Below are 17955 nucleotides of genomic sequence, written 5' to 3'. Positions count from 1 at the left end.
TTTTAGCCAATCTGATAGGTGCCAGATGATATCTCAAATATATTTTAATTTTAATTTCTCTGATGAATCATGATTTAGAGATATTTATTTCTGAGAGCCAAGATGGCAGACTAAGTGGTGAATCTCCATAAGTTTCCCATATTCCTCTTTAAGAAACTATAAAATATCACTCCAAAACATATCCTAGTACAGCAGAACCCACAAAAATGTATGGGAAATAGTTTTTGAGCCCAAGGAACTTGGAAGATCATCAAGTATAGTACAGGACAGGAAGTATCACAGCAAGTCAGCAGCAGGTGTGATCTCAGCAAACAAGCAATAGATCCGAGTCCCAGTGCAACGAAGCAGGCAAACATCACCAGGACCCTCCATCTACCTCAGCATAGTCAAAAGAACAGGCTGACTTCAGCTCCAGAGCTGCCATGTTCTTCAGTACAACTTGGGTAACACAGGCAACCTCCAGTGGCCAGACTCCATGTATTTCAGTGTAGCTCCAGGGAAGCACAGAAACACACCATTAGCCTCAGCATGTGCCAGACACCACCACTATGACCCTGGCTCAGAATCAGATAAGCCGCCACATCTTCTGTAGCCTACCACAGCGCCAGAAAAATGCCAAAAAAGATGAGCAAGAAACAAGCAAAAATAATCTTACCATAGAAAGTTATTATAACAGGAAGATCAAGACACAAACTCAGAAGAGGACAACAATGTCAAACACCTACTGGCAACACCCGAAAGAAAACAGGTAGTGGTCTGAAGCCTAGAAAGAACTCATGGAAGAGCTCAAAAAGGAGTATAAAATCATGTAAGAGAGGTAGAAGAAAAATTGAGAAAATAAATGAGAATAATGCAAGAGGATTACGAAAAAAGAGTCAATGGCTTGGAAAAAGAAAACAGCTGCTTAAAAAGTAGAATTGTCCAAGTGGAAAAGGACATGTAAAGATCCACTGAAAAAAACAACAGCTCCTTAAAAAGTACAATTGGCCAAATGGAAACGAAAGTGCAAAAGCTAATTGAGGAAAACAACATCTTAAAAGTTAGAATTGATCAAGTAGAAGCTAATGACTCTATGAGACATCAAGAATCAATCAAACAAATTAAAAAGAATGAAAAAGTGGAAGAAATTATAAAATCCATGAGAAAAACAAGTGACCTGGAAAACAGATCAAAGAGAGACAATATCGGAATCACTAGAGTATCTGAAAGGCATAATGAAAAGGAGAACCTGAAAAGCAGCTTTCAAAACATTTTCAAGGAAAATTAAGCATATTGCAAATTACAAAATTATTGTAATTGTCAAGGGAAAAAATGATTATTCAATGAAACAGAAGAATTTCAAGCTTTCATAAGGACAAGACCAGAATTAGAACATATATATATATATATATGTATAAGTGTGTGTGTGTGTGTGTGTGTGTGGAGAGATGAAGAGAGAGAGAGAGAGACAGAGAGAGAGAGAGAGAGAGAGAGAGAGAGAGAGAGAGAGAGAGAGAGAGAGAGAGGGAACTGAGTCAAATTTATAAGAATACAAGCCATTCCCCTCCTGATAAATGGTCAAATGATATGAACAGGTAGTTTTTAGATGAAGAAATCAAAGGTATTAGTAGTCATATCAAAATGCTCTAAAACACTTCCGATTAGATAAATCCAAATGAAAACAACTCTTAAATACCACCTCACACATCTCATATTGGCTAATACAACAGAAAATGAAAATAATAAATGTTGGAGAAGATGTGGGAAAAATGAGACACTAATAAACTGCTGGTAGAGTTATGAACTGATCCAACCATTCTGGAGAGCAATTTGGAACTATGCCCAAAGGGCTATGAAATTGTGCATACTCTTTGATCCAGCAATACTACTGCTATGTCTGTATCTCAAAGACATCATATAAAAAGAAAAAGGGACTTACATGTGCAAAAAATATATATACTAGCTCTTTTTACAATGCCAAAATATTGGAAACTGAGGGAATGCCCATCATCCAGGGAATGGCTGTACAAGCTGTGGTATGTGAATATAATGTAATACCATTCTACAATGAGTAAGGTGAACATGAAGATTTCAAAAAATCTTGGAAAGTCTTTTATGAACTGATGCAAAGTGAAATGAGCGGAATCAATATAACATTGTATACAATATCTTCAACATTGTGCAATAATCAAGTATTAATTGCTGTGCTCTTCTCAACAACACAATGATCCAAGAGAAGTACAATGGACTCTCAAAGAAAAAGCTATCCACATCCAAATGAAGAAATGATAGACTCTGAATGTGGATTGAGGCATATCTTTTTCACTTATTTCATTCTTTTTTGTGCTTTTTTTTGCACTCTTGATCTGTTTCTCCTTTAACAACTGCAATTAATATGGACATATATTTTATATATTAGCACATGTATAACCCATATATTGCCTACCACTTTAGGAAGAGGAGAAGGAAGGTAGTGAGAGAAAAAATTGGAACTCAAAATCTTATAAAAAGAAATGCGGGTAGAAGTAAAGTAGAGGAGTAAGGAGGGATAGGAATAGAGTGGGAAGGATAGTGAGGATAATAGGAAGGAGGAAATATACTACAAGTAAGTGCAGTTTAGAATATGAATGGGATCAAATTTTACTTGTGGCATGAAAAGTGATGGCACATTAAAAATTTGAATTCAACAATATGTTGCTTTCAGGAAATGTTATAAAAATTAGAGATGCACACAAAATGTAAAATAAAGGTCAGGAGTAGAAATTATTATGTAAAAAAACAGGAAAAATGATCAGGATCTCAGACAAATTTAATGTTAAAATCAGCTTTAATGAAAAGAGAAAAATAGAGAAACTGTGTTACGTGTTGGCCACATTAACCAATACTTTTAGACTATATAAAGTAACTAGACAGCATAAAAATTGAGAATGTCCTTGCCAAAACAGACACAGCAACTATGTGAGTATAAATATGAAGAAACAAAATTCAGTAGTATCAGCACTTAAACAATATTCTAAGATGTTGAAGTGTAAAATGGATCATTTTGATGATTTTAAATTAAAAATTTCCTGTATAAATAAAACCTATGTAGCCAAGAATAGAGGGAATGTAGAAAATTGGGCAGGGGGGAGACTCTCATAGACAATATCCTGGATACAATATGATTGGATCAGAATATTGTTGTGGTGTAGAAAATGACCAGCTGCTGTTTGTAGGAAAATATGGAAAGACTTGAACTTATGAAGGAAGATGCTATCTACCTTCAGAGAAATATGACAAGTGAAAATAATCATAATATGTTCATATGTATAGATGTGTGTGTGCATGCATTCAAGTGTATATGTGGACATGTTTATAGATATCTATGTATATATGTATCAATATAGGTATACATGTATCTATGTAGGCATGTATAGATGTTTGTGTGCACATATATGTATATATACACATGTGCACACACATTCACACATACCACACACATGCATGCTTAATTGTAGACTTCTTGGGGAGGGAAGAAGGGGAAAAATTTAAAAACTGCACAGCAGAGGATGTTTTATGTTTTATACAAGAAAGCAAAGATAGACAGCTTTGAAAATAATGTGTAATATTGAATAAATTTCCTTGAAATGAAAATTTATTTTTTTATATTCATCTGATCTTACATTCCGTTGCATGCATTGCAAATATTTTTTCTCAAGAAAAATTCATGGTAAAAATTGTCTTGACTTGCAGTCATGAAAAAACAAAATATTTAAAAATAAAGATTTGGAGCATTTTTGATATGACTATATATGAGTTTTATTTCTTCATTGAAAAACAATCTATTAATACACTTTGATCTTTTATCAATTGGGGAATGGCTCATATTCTTATAAATTTGGCAAAGTTCTTTATATATGTGAAATATGATACCTTTAGCCAATAAACTGTCCATAAAAAACCTCCCCCCCAATTTTCTGCATTCCTTCTAATCTTAGCTACATTGGTTTTCTATGTAGAAAACATTTTAAAGTTAATGTGATGAAAAGTGTCTATTTGACACCTCTCAATGCTCTCTATCTCTTGTTTATCCATAAATTGTTCTGCTTTCTTCAATGTGCTTCTAGTTTTCTCATGCTATCCCCTTTTATAACTAGGTCCCACATTTGTTGTTTTTTAGTGAGGCAATTGGGGTTAAGAGACTTACCCAGAGTCACACAGCCAGGAAGTATTGTATGTCTGAGTCTGGATTTGAACTCAGGTCATCTTGCCTCTAGGGCCAGGGCCCTATCCAGTGTGCCACCTAGCTGCCCTCCCTCCAATTTCATGTTAAAACAAAATTTTAACTTTATTTTTTACAGGTTTAAATTCCAAATTCTATCTTTCCCTCTTTTTCCTACCTCCTCCCTGAGATTGTAAGCAGTCTATTATAGGTTATAATGTGCAACTATGTAAAACATTTGCATACTAGTGATTTTGTACAAGAAGCCTTGAACAAAAAAAGAAAGGAAGAAAGGAAAGAAGGAAGGAAGAAGGAAAGAAAGAAAGAAAGAAAGGAAGAAAGAAAGAAAGAAAGAAAGAAAGAAAGAAAGAGAAAGAAAGAAAGAAAGAAAGAAAGAAAGAAAGAAAAATAGTGTGCTTTAATTCATATTCAGACAACAAAAGTTTTTTTCTCTGGAGGTATATAGCATGATCAGTCATAAGTGTTTTAGAATGTCTTGGATCATTGTATTGCTGAAAATAGCAATTCTTCCACTTCTGGAGCCAAGATGGCAGAGTAAGACGTAAGTCACTCTTACCAAGTCACTCTTATTGTCTCTTATTAACCTCTGAAAGGCCAGAAAATATTGCCCCAGGTAAAACCCTGGAACCAGAAGAAAGACACAGCAGTCTGGTAGCCCAGGTCCCTTAAGAGATTAAATTTAAAGGTTCCTCCTGCCCTAGGGGAAGAAGAGCAGTACAGGAGGGGAGGGTTTCTAGCAAGCTAGTGGAAAGACCCACTTCAGTATACCAGGGGGAGATACTGAACCCCAGCTGGTGGAGCAAGCAAATACCCTTGAGGTGCCTCAGTGAGGGCATGGTAACCAGTGGAAACCAGCTCAAAATACTACCATGTGCCTTGACATTCTATTGCAACAAAATCTCCCAGTGCCTCAGCAAAACTCTAGGAAGCACTCCAAGAGGCCCCAGGTAGGGAAACATCCTGCAACATCCACCTGAAAGGAGCTGAAATGAACAAAAGCAAGGAAAGGCCCAGGTGAGCAGAAAACCTCCAGGGTCCAGACTCCCCAATCCTACACCTAGAATTCCAGTGTTGCTCATTCCAGCCTAACACCAGCTAAGCTGCCAGAACCCTACAGTATCCAACTGCCAGCATTGGAGGCCCCAGCACAAAAACTCAATGACGAGGCCCTAGGCTTCCAACACAAGAATCTTGTGTCAATGCCTCCTCCTCCCCACCAAGAGAGCTCAGTCTCTTTAAAGGCCAAGAAATAAGCAAACACCACAAGCAAAAAGAAATTTCTTATTGATTCTTATTATGGGAACAGTGAAGATGAAGGCAGAAATTCTGAAGAGAACAACATTGTCAACAAACCCACATCTGAAACCCCAAAAGGGATTTCAAACTGCTCTGAAGCCTAAAAAGCCTTTTTGGAAGAGCTCAAAATGGATTTTAAAAGTCAAATATGAAAGGTAGAAGAAAAATTGGGAAAAAGAAATGAGAGATATGCAAGAGAGAGTGAATAGCTTGGAAAAGGAAGGACAAAAATTAACTGTACAAAACAAATTCTTAAAAAATATAAGTGACCAACTTGGAAAAAAAATACACTGAAGAAAACAGGTCCCTAAAATGTACAATTAGCCAAATGGAGAAGGAGGTACAAAATCAAATAGAAGAAAACAATTTGTTAAAAGTGAGAATCGGGCAAATGGAAGCTAATGACTCTATGAGAGAGCAAGAATCATTCAAAAAGAAAGAAAACAATGAAAAATTAGATGAAAGTGTAAAATACCTCAGTGGTAAAACAACTGACCTGGAGAAGAGACCCAGGAGAGACAATTTAAAAATTATTCGTCTACCTGAAAATCATGATGAAAAAAAGAACCTAGACAGCATCTTTCAGAAAATCATCGAGCAAAACTACCCTGAAGTCCTAGAACCAGAGGGTAAAATAACCATAGAAAGAATCCACAAATCACCTGAAAGAGATCCCTAATTGAAAACACCAAGGAATATAGTAGCCAAAATACAAAATTACAGGTCAAAGAGATAATACTGCAAGCAGTGAGAAAGAAACAATTTAAATATCATGGGACCACAGTCAGGATTACACAGAACCTTGTAGTTCCACATTTAAAAGATGGTAGGTCATGGAATACGATACTCCATAAGGCGAAGGAGTTGGGATTAAACCAAGGATCCTTGATTTCAGCACCCAGTGAAAATGAGCATGATCTTTGAGGGAAGGAGATGGATATTCAACAAAACAGGGGCTTCCAAACCTTCCTGATAGAAAGACCAGAGCTCAATAGAAAATTTGACCTTCATATACAAGACTCAGGAGAGATGTAAAAACATAAGGAAGACAGAAAATAACAATAGCATATTATTAATAAAGGCAAACTGTTTACATCCCATCAAGGGAAGATGACACTTGTAACTCTTGAGAACTGTACTGTCATTGCATCATGTTAAAAGGGTATACCTAGAGGAGGTGGGATATAAGTCTAATTTGATGTAATGATTAAAAAAAATCTTATCAAGTGGGTTAAATGGATCCAACTAAGTGGATTAATGTGATCTAAGAAAATGTAGTGAGAGAAAAGAAAGGAGGAGGCAGACAAGAGTATATTTTATTACAGGAAAAGGCACAAAAACTTATTACATTAGAGGGAAAGAAGGCAGGGAGATGAGCACTGTTTGAACCTTACTCTCATCAGATTTGGCTCAAGTAGAGAATAACATAATCAGTTAGGCATAGAAATCCAACTTTCCTACAGGCAGATAGGAGGGAAAAAGAGAAAGAAAAGGGAGGGTGGTTAGAAGGGAGAGAATAAGTAGCAAGGGTAAAGGGGAAGAAAAGAGAAGGAGATAATAGAAAGGAGGCAGAGGGTAGTCAAAAGCAAAACACTATTGAGGAGGGAAAGGGAGAAAAGAGAGAAAAAAGACATAAACAGGGGGAAATAGGATGTAAAAAAGACAAAATAGTTCTAAGATTTAGATATAAAGGATGATACTCTAAGCAAAGTGGGAGAGCAAGGAATAGTTTGCCTATCAGATTTGTGGAGAATGGAGGAATTCATGACCAAACAGGAGACAGAGAACATTATTAAATGCAAAATGGGTAACTTTGATTACATAAAATTGAAAAGTTTTTAAACCACAAAAGCAGTGCAACCAAGATTAGAAGGCAGGAAGAAAATTGGCAAAGCATTTTTACAATCACTGTCTCTCATAATGGCCTCGTTACTAAAATAAATAGAGAATTCAGTCAAATTCATAAGATTATAAGTCATTCTCCAGTTGATAAATGATCAAAAGATATGAATTGGCAGTTTTCAGATGAAGAAGTTAAAGCCATTTATAGTCATATGCCAAAATGCTCTAAATCACTCTTTATTAGAGAAATGCAAATCAAAATAACTCAGAGGTACTGTATCACACCTATCAGAATGGCCAGCATGAAAAAAAGTAAAATGATGAATGTTGGAGAAGATGTGGGAAAATTAGAACACCAACGCATTGTTGGTGGAGCTGTGATATGATCTAAACATTGTGGAGAGCAATTTGGAACTATGCCCAAAATGCCATAGAAATGTACATACCCTTTGACCCAGCAATAACACTTCTAAGGCTATATCCCAAAGAGAACATACAAATGGTAAAAGGATCTACATGTAGAAAATATTTATAGCAGCTCTTTTTGTGGTAGCCAAGAATTGAAACAGAGAGAATGTTCACCACCTGGGAATAGCTTGACAATTTGTGAAACATGAATCTAATGGAATACTATTGTGCTATAAGAAATGATGAGCAGAAAATTTTTTGGCAGGGGCAGAGCCAAGATGGCAGAGTGAAAGCAGTGACTTGCTCAAGCTCTCCCCGAAACCCCTCCAAATACCCATTAAAAAAATGGCTCTAAACAAATTCTAAAGCAGCAGAACTCACAAAAAGACAGAGTAAAACAAATTTCCAGCCCCATACACACCAGATGGTTCATCAGAATGGCATATTTCACTGGGCATGGAGAGGAGCACAGTTTGGCGTGGGCTCGCAGGCTGCAGAAAACCTAGAGCAGGCCTCAGAGACTGAGTCACAGGCAGCTGTGGTGGCTTCCAGACGGCTCAATCCATGAATGCTAAAGACAACTTAGAAGGTGAGTCGGAAAAGTCTGTTTTAGCGGTGAGAAAAGAGCTAGGTCAGAGGCAGTTGCGGAACTCAGAGCACGGTGCCAGGGCAGTAGCTGTGTTGCGAGCTTCCTGCCCACAGACTGAGGGGGAATCAAGTGGCTGATCAGAGAGGGACTGCAGGGATCTCTTTGCTGGTGCTGAGGCAGGAATCTCTGGCTTTGCCCATGCTTGGATCTGGATCGCACTTCTGGGTAGCAGTCCTGGGGTGAGGAGGAGCACTGTCACAGTGGAGCTTGTAGTGGCAGTGAAGAGGAAACCCTCTTCACAGTTCCAAGAGAGAAAAGACTGCTTGTAGCCAGTCACTCAAAGAACAGAGCTCAGGCCAGGAAAAGAGTAAACACCTCGATCCTTATGATATCAATTTGGAAGAACTGAAAACTTACAAGTCCCTAGAAGTATTTCTGAAACAGCTATACAAACCCCCAAAGCTTGGGACAGAACATTCTGCACATTGGAAGCCGACTTTTACCTTAACAAAGAGTTTAAAACTCAAGTAGTTGGCTGGGATCATGAGCAAACCTCACAAAAAGAGTCAAACCATAGATTCTTAGTTTGGTGACAAAGAAGATCAAAACATACAAGCAGAAGAAGACAACAAAGTCAAAGCTTCCACATCCAAAGCCTCCAAGAAAAATATGAATCTGTCCGAGGCCTTGGAGGAGCTCAAAAGGGATTTTGAGAAACAGGTAAAAGAAGTAGAGGAAAAACTGGGAAGAGAAATGAAGTGATGCAAGAAAATCATGAAAAACAAGACAACAGCTTGCTAAAGGGACCCAAAAATATACTGAAGAAAACACCTTAAAAAGTAGCCTAATCCAAATGGCAAAAGAGATCTGGAGCACCAATGAGCAGAAGAATGCCCTAAAAAAAAATAGCCAAATGGAAAAGGAAGTCCAAAAGATTACTGAAGAAAATACTTCCTTAAAAATTAGAATGGAGCAATTAGAAGTAGTGACTTTAAGAGAAATCAAGACACTGTAAAACAATGTGAAAAAATAGAAAACAATGTGAAATATCTCATTGGAAAAACAATTGACCTGGAAAATAGATCCAGGAGAGAGAATTTAAAAAGTATTGGACTATCTGAAAGCCATGATCAAAAAAAGAGCCTAGACATCATCTTTCAAGAAATTATCAAGGAAAACTGCCCTGATATTTTAGAACCAGAGGGCAAAATAGAAATTGAAAGAATCCACAGATCTCCCCCTGAAAGAGATCCCCACAGGAAAGCTCCTAGGAATATTGTAGCCAAATTCCAGAGTTCCCAGGTCAAGGAGAAAATATTACAAGCAGCCAGAAAGAAACAATTCAAGTATGGTGGAAACGCAATCAGGATAACACAAGATTTAGCAGCTTCTACATTAAAGGACTGCAAGGCATGGAATGCAATATTCCGGAGGGCAAAGAGATAGGATTAGACCCCAAAATCACCTACCCAGCAAAATTGAGTATAATCCTTCAAGGGAAAAAATGGTCATTCAGTGAAATAGAGGACTTTCAAGCATTCTTGATGCAAAGCCCAGAGCGGAATAGAAAATTTCACTTTCAAATACAAGACTCAAGTGGAACATGAAGACGTAAACAGGAAAGAGAAATCATAAGAGACTTATTAAGGCTGAACTATTTACATTCCTGCATGGAAAGGTGATATTTATAACTAATGAGACCTTTGTCAGTATTAGGTTAGTGGGAGGGGAAAAATTATATGTATGGATAGATAGATAGATAGATAGATAGATAGATAGATAGATAGGGGCACAGGGTGAGTTGAAGATGAAGGGGTGATATCTGGAAAATAAAATTAAGGGATGAGAGAGAATTACACTAGGAGAAGAAGAAAAGGAGAGGTAAAATGGGGTGTACATTATGTTGCAGAAAAGATACAAGAAAAGGTTCTTACAGTGGAGGGGAAAAAGGTTAAGGTGACAAGAAATGAGGGAATCTTATTCTCATAGGATTTGCTTAAGGAGAGAATAACATACACACTCAATTGGATATGGAAATCTGTCTTACCCTACAGGAAAATAGGGGAGGAAGGGGACAAGAGAGCAGGGGGATAATAGAGAGGAGGGCAGATTGAGAAAGGGATAATCAGAAGGAAGTACTTCTGAGAAAGGACAGGGTCAAAAGAAAGAATAGAACAAATGGGGGGGGGCAGGATAGGATTAAGTGAAATAGAGTTAGTTTTCCACAACATGTCTACTATGGAAGTGTTTTGCATAACTGCACATATATGGCCTGTATTGACTTGCTTGCCTTTTCAATAAGGGTGGCTTGGGTGGGAGAAAGGAAGAAAATTTGGAACCCAAAGTTTTAAAAACACGTGTTTAAAAAATATGTTTGCACATGGAACTGGGAAATAAGAAATACAGGAAATGAGGTACAGAAATCTGTCCTGCCCTACCAGAAAATAGAAGGGGAAGGGGATAGGAGAAGGAGGGGGGGGAGAGAGATAGAAGGGAGGGTAGACTAGGGGAAGGGGTATTCAGAATATGTGCCATCTTGGGGTGGGGGAAGGGCAAGATCGGGTGAAAGTATGGAATTCAAATCTTGTGGAAGGAAATGTTGAAAACTAAAAATAAATAAAATTTACACACACACACACACATATATATAATATACATATATATATACATATATAATATACATATATATATATATAAAGAAATGAGATACAGGCAATGGGGTATAGAAATGGATCCTGCCCTACAAGAAAATAGAAGGGGAAGGGAATAAGGGGGCAGTGATAGTAGGTAGAACAGATTGATGGAAGGAGTATTCAGAATGCATGCTGTTGGGGTGCAGGGGAGGAGAGATATGGGGGAAAATTTTGGAACTCAGAATCTCGTGGAAGTGAATGTTGAAAACTAAACTAATTAAAAAATTAGAAAAAAACAAAAAAAAAAGAAATGATGAGCAGGCAGGCTTCAGAAAAACCTCAAAGTCTTGTACTGACTGATACTGAGTGAAGTACAGAACCAGGAGAACATTGTGCACAGCAACAATAACATTGTGCAGTGATCAACGCTGATAGACATAGCCCTCCTCAGCAATACAGGATCTAAGACATCTCCAAAGGTCTGGTTTCCTGATGGAAATTGCTATCCACAGTCAAGGAAAGAACTATGTAGTTTAAATGCACATTGAAGCATATTATTTGCTACTTTTTTCATCTGTTATGTTTTGTTTCCTCTTCTGGTGGTTCTTCCTATTGGTTCTAATTCTTCCTTACAACATCACTAATGTGAAAAAATATTTATTTATTTTTCTCACTACAACTTGGCAATTTTATATGCTGTTTTACAGTTAAGGAAACTGAGGCAAACAAGGTAGTGACTTGTTCAGGGTCACACAATTAGTAAGTGTCTGAGGCTGGATTTGAACTCAAGTATTAATGACTTTAGGCCCTGGTGCTCTTCACCTCACTTATTAAAAAATTAATTAATTAATTTTTAGTTTTCAATATTCACTTCCACAAGATTTTGAATTCCAAATTTTCTCCCCATCTTGTCCATTCCCCCACCCCAAGATTGCATGCCTTCTGAATACCCATTCTCCTAATCTGCCCTTCTTTCTGTCTCTCCCCCCTTCTCTATTCCCTTCCCCTTCAATTTTGCTGTAGGGTAAGAGAGATTTCTATACCCCATTTCCTTTGTATCTTATTTCCAGGTGCATGTGAAAACAATTTTGTTAAACATATGTTTTTAAAACTTTGGGTTCCAAATTTTCTCCCTTCCTCCCTTCCCACCCACCCTTATTGAGACCCCAAGGAACTGTATACAGGTTATACATGTGCAGTCATGCAATATTTTCTCCTTGACCTGGGAACTCTGAAATCTGGCTATAATATTCCTGGCACTTTTTATTTTGGGATCTCTTTCAGGAAGTGATCAGTGAATTCTTTCAATTTCTATTTTGCTTCCCTGTTCCAGAAGATTAGGGCAGTTTTCCTTGATAATTTCTTGAAAGATGATGTCTAGGTTCTTGTTTTGATATTGGCTTTCAGATTGCCCAATAATTCTTAAATTATCTCTCCTGGATCTATTTTCGACATCAGTTTTTTTTTGTTTTTTTTAAATTTTAAAAACAATTTTTTTAACATGTGTTTTTAAAACTTTGGGTTACAAATGTTCTTTCTTCCTCCTTCCCCCACCCTCATTGAAAAGGCAAGCAGCTCAACATACGTTATAGTTGTGTAGTCATTCAAAACACTTCCATAATTGTCATGTTGTGAAAAACTAAGTATATTTCCCTTAATCCTATCCCACCCCCACCCCATTTATTCTTTTCTCTCTTTTGACCTGGTTCCTCCTTAGAAGTGTTTGCTTCTGATTACCTCCTTCCCCAATCTGCCCTCTCCTCTATCATCCTCCTGCTCTCTTTGCCTCTTCTCTCCCAATTTTCCTGTAAGGTAAGATAGATTTCCATACCCAATTGAATGTGTATGTTATTCTCTCCTTTAGCCAAATCTGATGAGAATAAGATTCCCTCATTCCTTCTCTCCTTACCCCATTTCCCCTCCATTGTAAAACCCTTTTCTTGTCTGTTTTATGTGAAACAATTTACCCCATTCTAACTCTCCCTTTCTCCTCTCTGTATAATCCTCTCTCACCCCTTAATTTTATTCTCCAGATATCACCCTTTATCTTCAACTCACCTTGTGCCCTCTATCTATTATATATCTATCTGTTTATCTATCCAAATATGCATACATATAATATTTTCCCTCCAACTACTCTAAAATTGACAAAGGACTCGTGAGTTATAAATATCATCTTTCCATGCAGAATGTAAACAGTTCAACCTCAATAAGTCTCTTATCATTCCTCTTTCCTGCTGTTTACCTCTTCATGTTTCTCTTGAGTCTTGTTTCTGAAAGGAAGTATTTTCTTTAGTGAGCTTTTGTGCTTCCTTTTCCATTTGGACAATTCTGCTTTGTAAGGCATTCTTCTCCTCATTGGCTTTTTGGACCTCTTTTGCCATTTGGGTTAGTCTGATTTTTAAGATATTTTCTTCAATTTTGGGGGGGGTCTCCTTTAGCAAGCTGTTGATTGTTTTTCATGATTTTCTTGCATGACTCTCATTTTTCTTCCCAGTTTTCCTTCTGTTTCTCTTACTTCCTTCTCAAAATCCTTTCTGAGCTCTTCCATGAGCTGGGACTAATTTATATTTTTCTTGGAGGCTTTGGATATAGAAGGTTTGACTTTGTTTTCTTCTCCTGGTTGTATGTTTTGATCTTCTTTGCCACCAAAGAAAGATTCTGCTTTCTGACTTTTTTTGCACAGTTGGCTCATGATCCTAGCCAATTGCTTGATTTATGAACTCTTTTTAAGGTAGCAGTCTGCTTCCATGGAGAATGTACTGTCCCCATCTTTGAGGATATGCAGCTGTTTTCAGATATACTTCTAGGGACCTGTAAGTTTTTAGTTCTTCCAAGGTGGTATGATCAAGGGTGATTTACTCCTTTCCTGGCCTGTGTTCTAGTCTATGAGTAACCATAAGCACTCTTTTATGCTTGGAACTGTGAGGAGCATTCATCTGCAAAGCCAACACAAGCTCCACCAATCAGCAGTCCCTTCCCCAGGATTGCTACCCAGAACTGTGACCCAGATCCAAGCATAGAGAAAGCAGAGAATCCTGCTCAGCAAAGAGATCCTGAAATCTGCTTTTGATCAACCACTCAATTCCCTCTCATTCTGTGAGCTAAGCTCTGGAAGCAGCCACCACCCAGAGTTGCACCAGGAGGGGCTGGGACGAAGCTTCTCTCTCATTGCAGTTGTAGACTTTTCCTACTGACCTTCTAAGTTCTCTTTGGCATTTATGGGTTGACCAGTCTGGAAACCACCACAACTGCCTGTGATTCAGTCCTCTGAGGCTTGCTTCAGGTTTCTGAGGCTTGGAGCCTTATGCCTATGAGGAACTGTGTTTCTCTCTCAGCCCAGCTTGATAGAGCTTTCTAATCAACCATCCAGGTTGTCTTGGACTGGAAATTTGTTTCACTCTGTCTTTTTGTGGCTTCTGCTGCTCTAGAATTTATTTACAGCCAGTTTTTACAGTTATTTGGAGGGATTTGGGGAGAGCTCAAGCAAGTCACTGCTTTTATTCTGCCATCTTGACTCTGTGCCCCCAACCCCATTCTAATTTTTAAGTAATTATCTTCTACAAGTTTTTGGTTCTCATTTTCAATTTGATTGACTTGTTTTCCAAATTTTCTTGAATTTTTACATTACTCTTGAGGTTTCTCCTAATGTTTCCTCAATTTCTCTATTTGATTTTTACATTTTTTTTAAAGTTTTTTTAAAAAAAAATCACTTTGGGCTGGTTATTATTTTGCTTTTTCCTTTGAGATAGAAGTAGCTATTTAATTTCATTATCTTCTGAGTTGCAACTCAGATTTTCTCTATCATTATAGTAACTATGATTTTCTTCTTTCTCTTTTGCTTAATCATTTTTAATGGCTTATTATTAACTTTGTGTTAAAATCAGTTTCTAGTCCCAACATATGGGGGATAGCATCTTAGGTTTCAGACTTTTTCTCCTGTTGTTTTCTGAGCTCTTTGTAGGAAAAAATGAGTTGGCAATCACAGAGGATGCAGAGTCTGCTGGCTGTGGGCCCTCACAGGAGAGTGGAGTCTCTAGCTTTAGTTCCAGGGCAGATGGTGAGCTGAAGCTTGTAGCTACTGGAGGGATAATTTTCCTGAAGTGTAGGTTTGACCTTAACACCTTACATCTACTGAAAATATTGCAGTGACTTCCTATAGCCTCCAGCATCAAACACAAAATATTCTGCTTGGCATCAACAAATCACAAGCCCTGGGGGCAGCTGTGTCAGATTGCTAATTGGAAGTTGAACTAGACTGTGAAAGAGACTTGAGGAAGGTAGATAGGTGTATCATAGTCCAGGTGTGAAGTGATAAGGGCCTGCACTAGGGTGTTGATGTCTTTGGAGAGAAGGCAGTATAGTTGAGAAATGTTCAAAGGTGAAATCAAGAGATATTCCCAACCAAATGGATATGAATGATGAAAGATAGTGAGGAATCCAGGATAACTCCTAGGTTGTGAGCCTGAGGGACTGGAAGTATGCCCTGTACAGTAAAAGGAAATCTGAGGGGTAGGAGGAAGAAAAATGACTGACATTTTCCACATTTTGAGTTTAAGATATCTACTGAAATGCAGTTCAGACAGCTAAAAGACATTTGGAGGCATGAGGTTGAAAGTCAGAAGAAAGTTTGGGGCAATACAGGTAGACTTGAGAATTATCAGAATCGAGATGGTAACTGCATAAAAATAATTGTTGTTAAGAGATTGAGACTGATGGAGTAAAGGATGCTAAAATCTGTAAGCTTTTCACTGATTTTAAATCACAAGTTTTCACCTTTTTTAATCTTCTCATCACAGGTTTTATTGTATTTATTCTATATTTCTTGCATATCTCCTGTTTGTTGAGGTTTGGGGATTAGAAAAAATTGTGGAAGTTTATTTTATTTCTCATTGTCTTCCAATATGCCTTTCAAAAGAGTTTAAAAAGGATTAAGTCAGCTTCTAGTTTAGATGCTAAAAAGCTATGCCCACCAAATAGTTCTACTCTTGCCCTCTTAATGGAATAGAACTTTAATAAAATAGGCTGTGGAAGGAATGTGTAAATTTCCATATTAAGCAGTTATGATTATGACGCAAGTCCCATGTGGAATTATGCCTAGATTTTCTAGGTGTACACCTAGTACTTCCAATATTAGCAGTCAACTATGATACATCTGTTTTCGAAGTACTCAATGATCTTAATGCACATATTGTGGAGGATCTTTGGAAAACTCATCATCCAGAATTCTCTCTATATATACAGATTGAAGAATTAATAAAATTCAACAAAGAGACTTCCTCATGTACTGCGTCAGTAGCCTTCTGAAAGTTAGATGCAGTCTCATTTGAGCTGAAAGAGAAGAAATATACCTTCTGATGGAATAACATTGTGCATGCTCCATTTATGAATATATATACCTACTAGACCAGAGATTTTAGCCATCTACTCAGTAAAACTAATATGTTAGCTAAGGACTAGGCTGACCAAAATAAGTTAAAGGAACTTAAAAAAAAAGAAAAAGAAAACAAACACCCATTAAAAGTTATTGGAAATGCATTCTGGGAAGATAACAAAGTAGGTCAGAAATTTCTAGGCTCTCCAGATTTGCTCCAAAAAGAGACAGAACATCACTATGGAATGAATGTAGAGCAGGAAAAATAAAGGGGTTATATAAAGAGGTCTTCCCAATACATCTTGAGATGACCTCAGGAAAGACAGGACCTTCAGAGCCTGAGGTTTGACCTGAGTGGAGTATAAATCAACAAAGAGCAGGCCCTCAAGAAAGCTCCCTCAGGAAGCAGACTGGGTCTGAAGAAATTTAACCTCATAAACTTTAACCTCATTGATGCAGGACTCATTAACTTTTACTTCTCAAACTTTTATGTAATGAACAGCAAGATGCTGAGTGGGGGAAGATTGAAGGACATACCCTGTCTTACTAACCTCCCCCCCCAACCCCTGCTGCTGGTTATGGATGCCAGACTTGCAGTGCTGACTAGAGCTGATCACAAGTACTATGGCTGTGAGTGGAGCTGGTAAGAACACACCTGGTGAGCCGGTACTGCAGGGAGCAAGAATATTTTCAGGACAGCCTGCCTCAGGGCCCTAACTGTGGCTTAGGGGAGGAGAGAAGTCCCTGATGTTGAGTGCCCTGACAGAATTCAGAAAACAACAATAAGGAAGACCTAAGGCCTGGGGCTACATTACCTACAACTTGAGATTGAAACTTGATTATAATTATAAGCTGCTAAAAAAAAAAAAAGAAAAAAAAGAAAATGAAAATGAGTAAGCAAAGAAAAAAGCATCTGACCATAGATAGCTACTAAGGTGTAAAAGAAGATCTGGGTTCATATTCAGAGGAAGATAGTGAGGTAAAAAAGTACTCCTACTCCAAAGAGTACCATCATATTCTCACAAAACCAAAAAAGAATTCTTGGAAGAACTAAAAAAGGAGTTTGAAAATCAAATTAGAGAGATTGAGCAAAAGTAGGGGGAAAAAAAGAATCCAGAAAAGTATGAAAAGAAAGTTAACCAATTGGAAAAAGAGATCCAAAATCTTAAGGAATTAAATAACTCCTTGAGAAGTAGAATTAGAGAAGAGCAAACAAATGATGTTATAAGAGACCAAGAAATAATAAAAGTAGAAAAAATAGAAGAGACTCTAAACATCTCATTAGAAAAACAACTTATATGGAGAACAGATTGAGAAGAGACAATATGAGAGTAGTTGGACTACCTGAAAGTTGTGATTAAAAAAACCAATTTTGATAAAATAGTATAGGAAATTATTGACAAATGCTCTGAAGTTCTAGAACAAGAGAGTAAAGTAGAAATATAAAAAACCAACAACCTACTGTTCACAATCTGAAAGAGATCCCCTGAAGAAAACTTAGAGGAATATCATAGCCAAGTTTCAAAACTCCCAAGTTAAGGAGGAAATATTGCCAGCAACAAGAAATAAAAACAATTTAAATACTGTGCAGATACAATCAGGTTTTCAGAAG

This window comes from Phascolarctos cinereus, unplaced genomic scaffold (assembly GCF_003287225.1).
Source record: "Phascolarctos cinereus isolate Bilbo 61053 unplaced genomic scaffold, phaCin_HiC Scaffold_3;HRSCAF=262, whole genome shotgun sequence".
NCBI classification, from domain to species: Eukaryota; Metazoa; Chordata; class Mammalia; order Diprotodontia; family Phascolarctidae; genus Phascolarctos; species Phascolarctos cinereus.
This window is presented reverse-complemented; position numbering follows the sequence as displayed.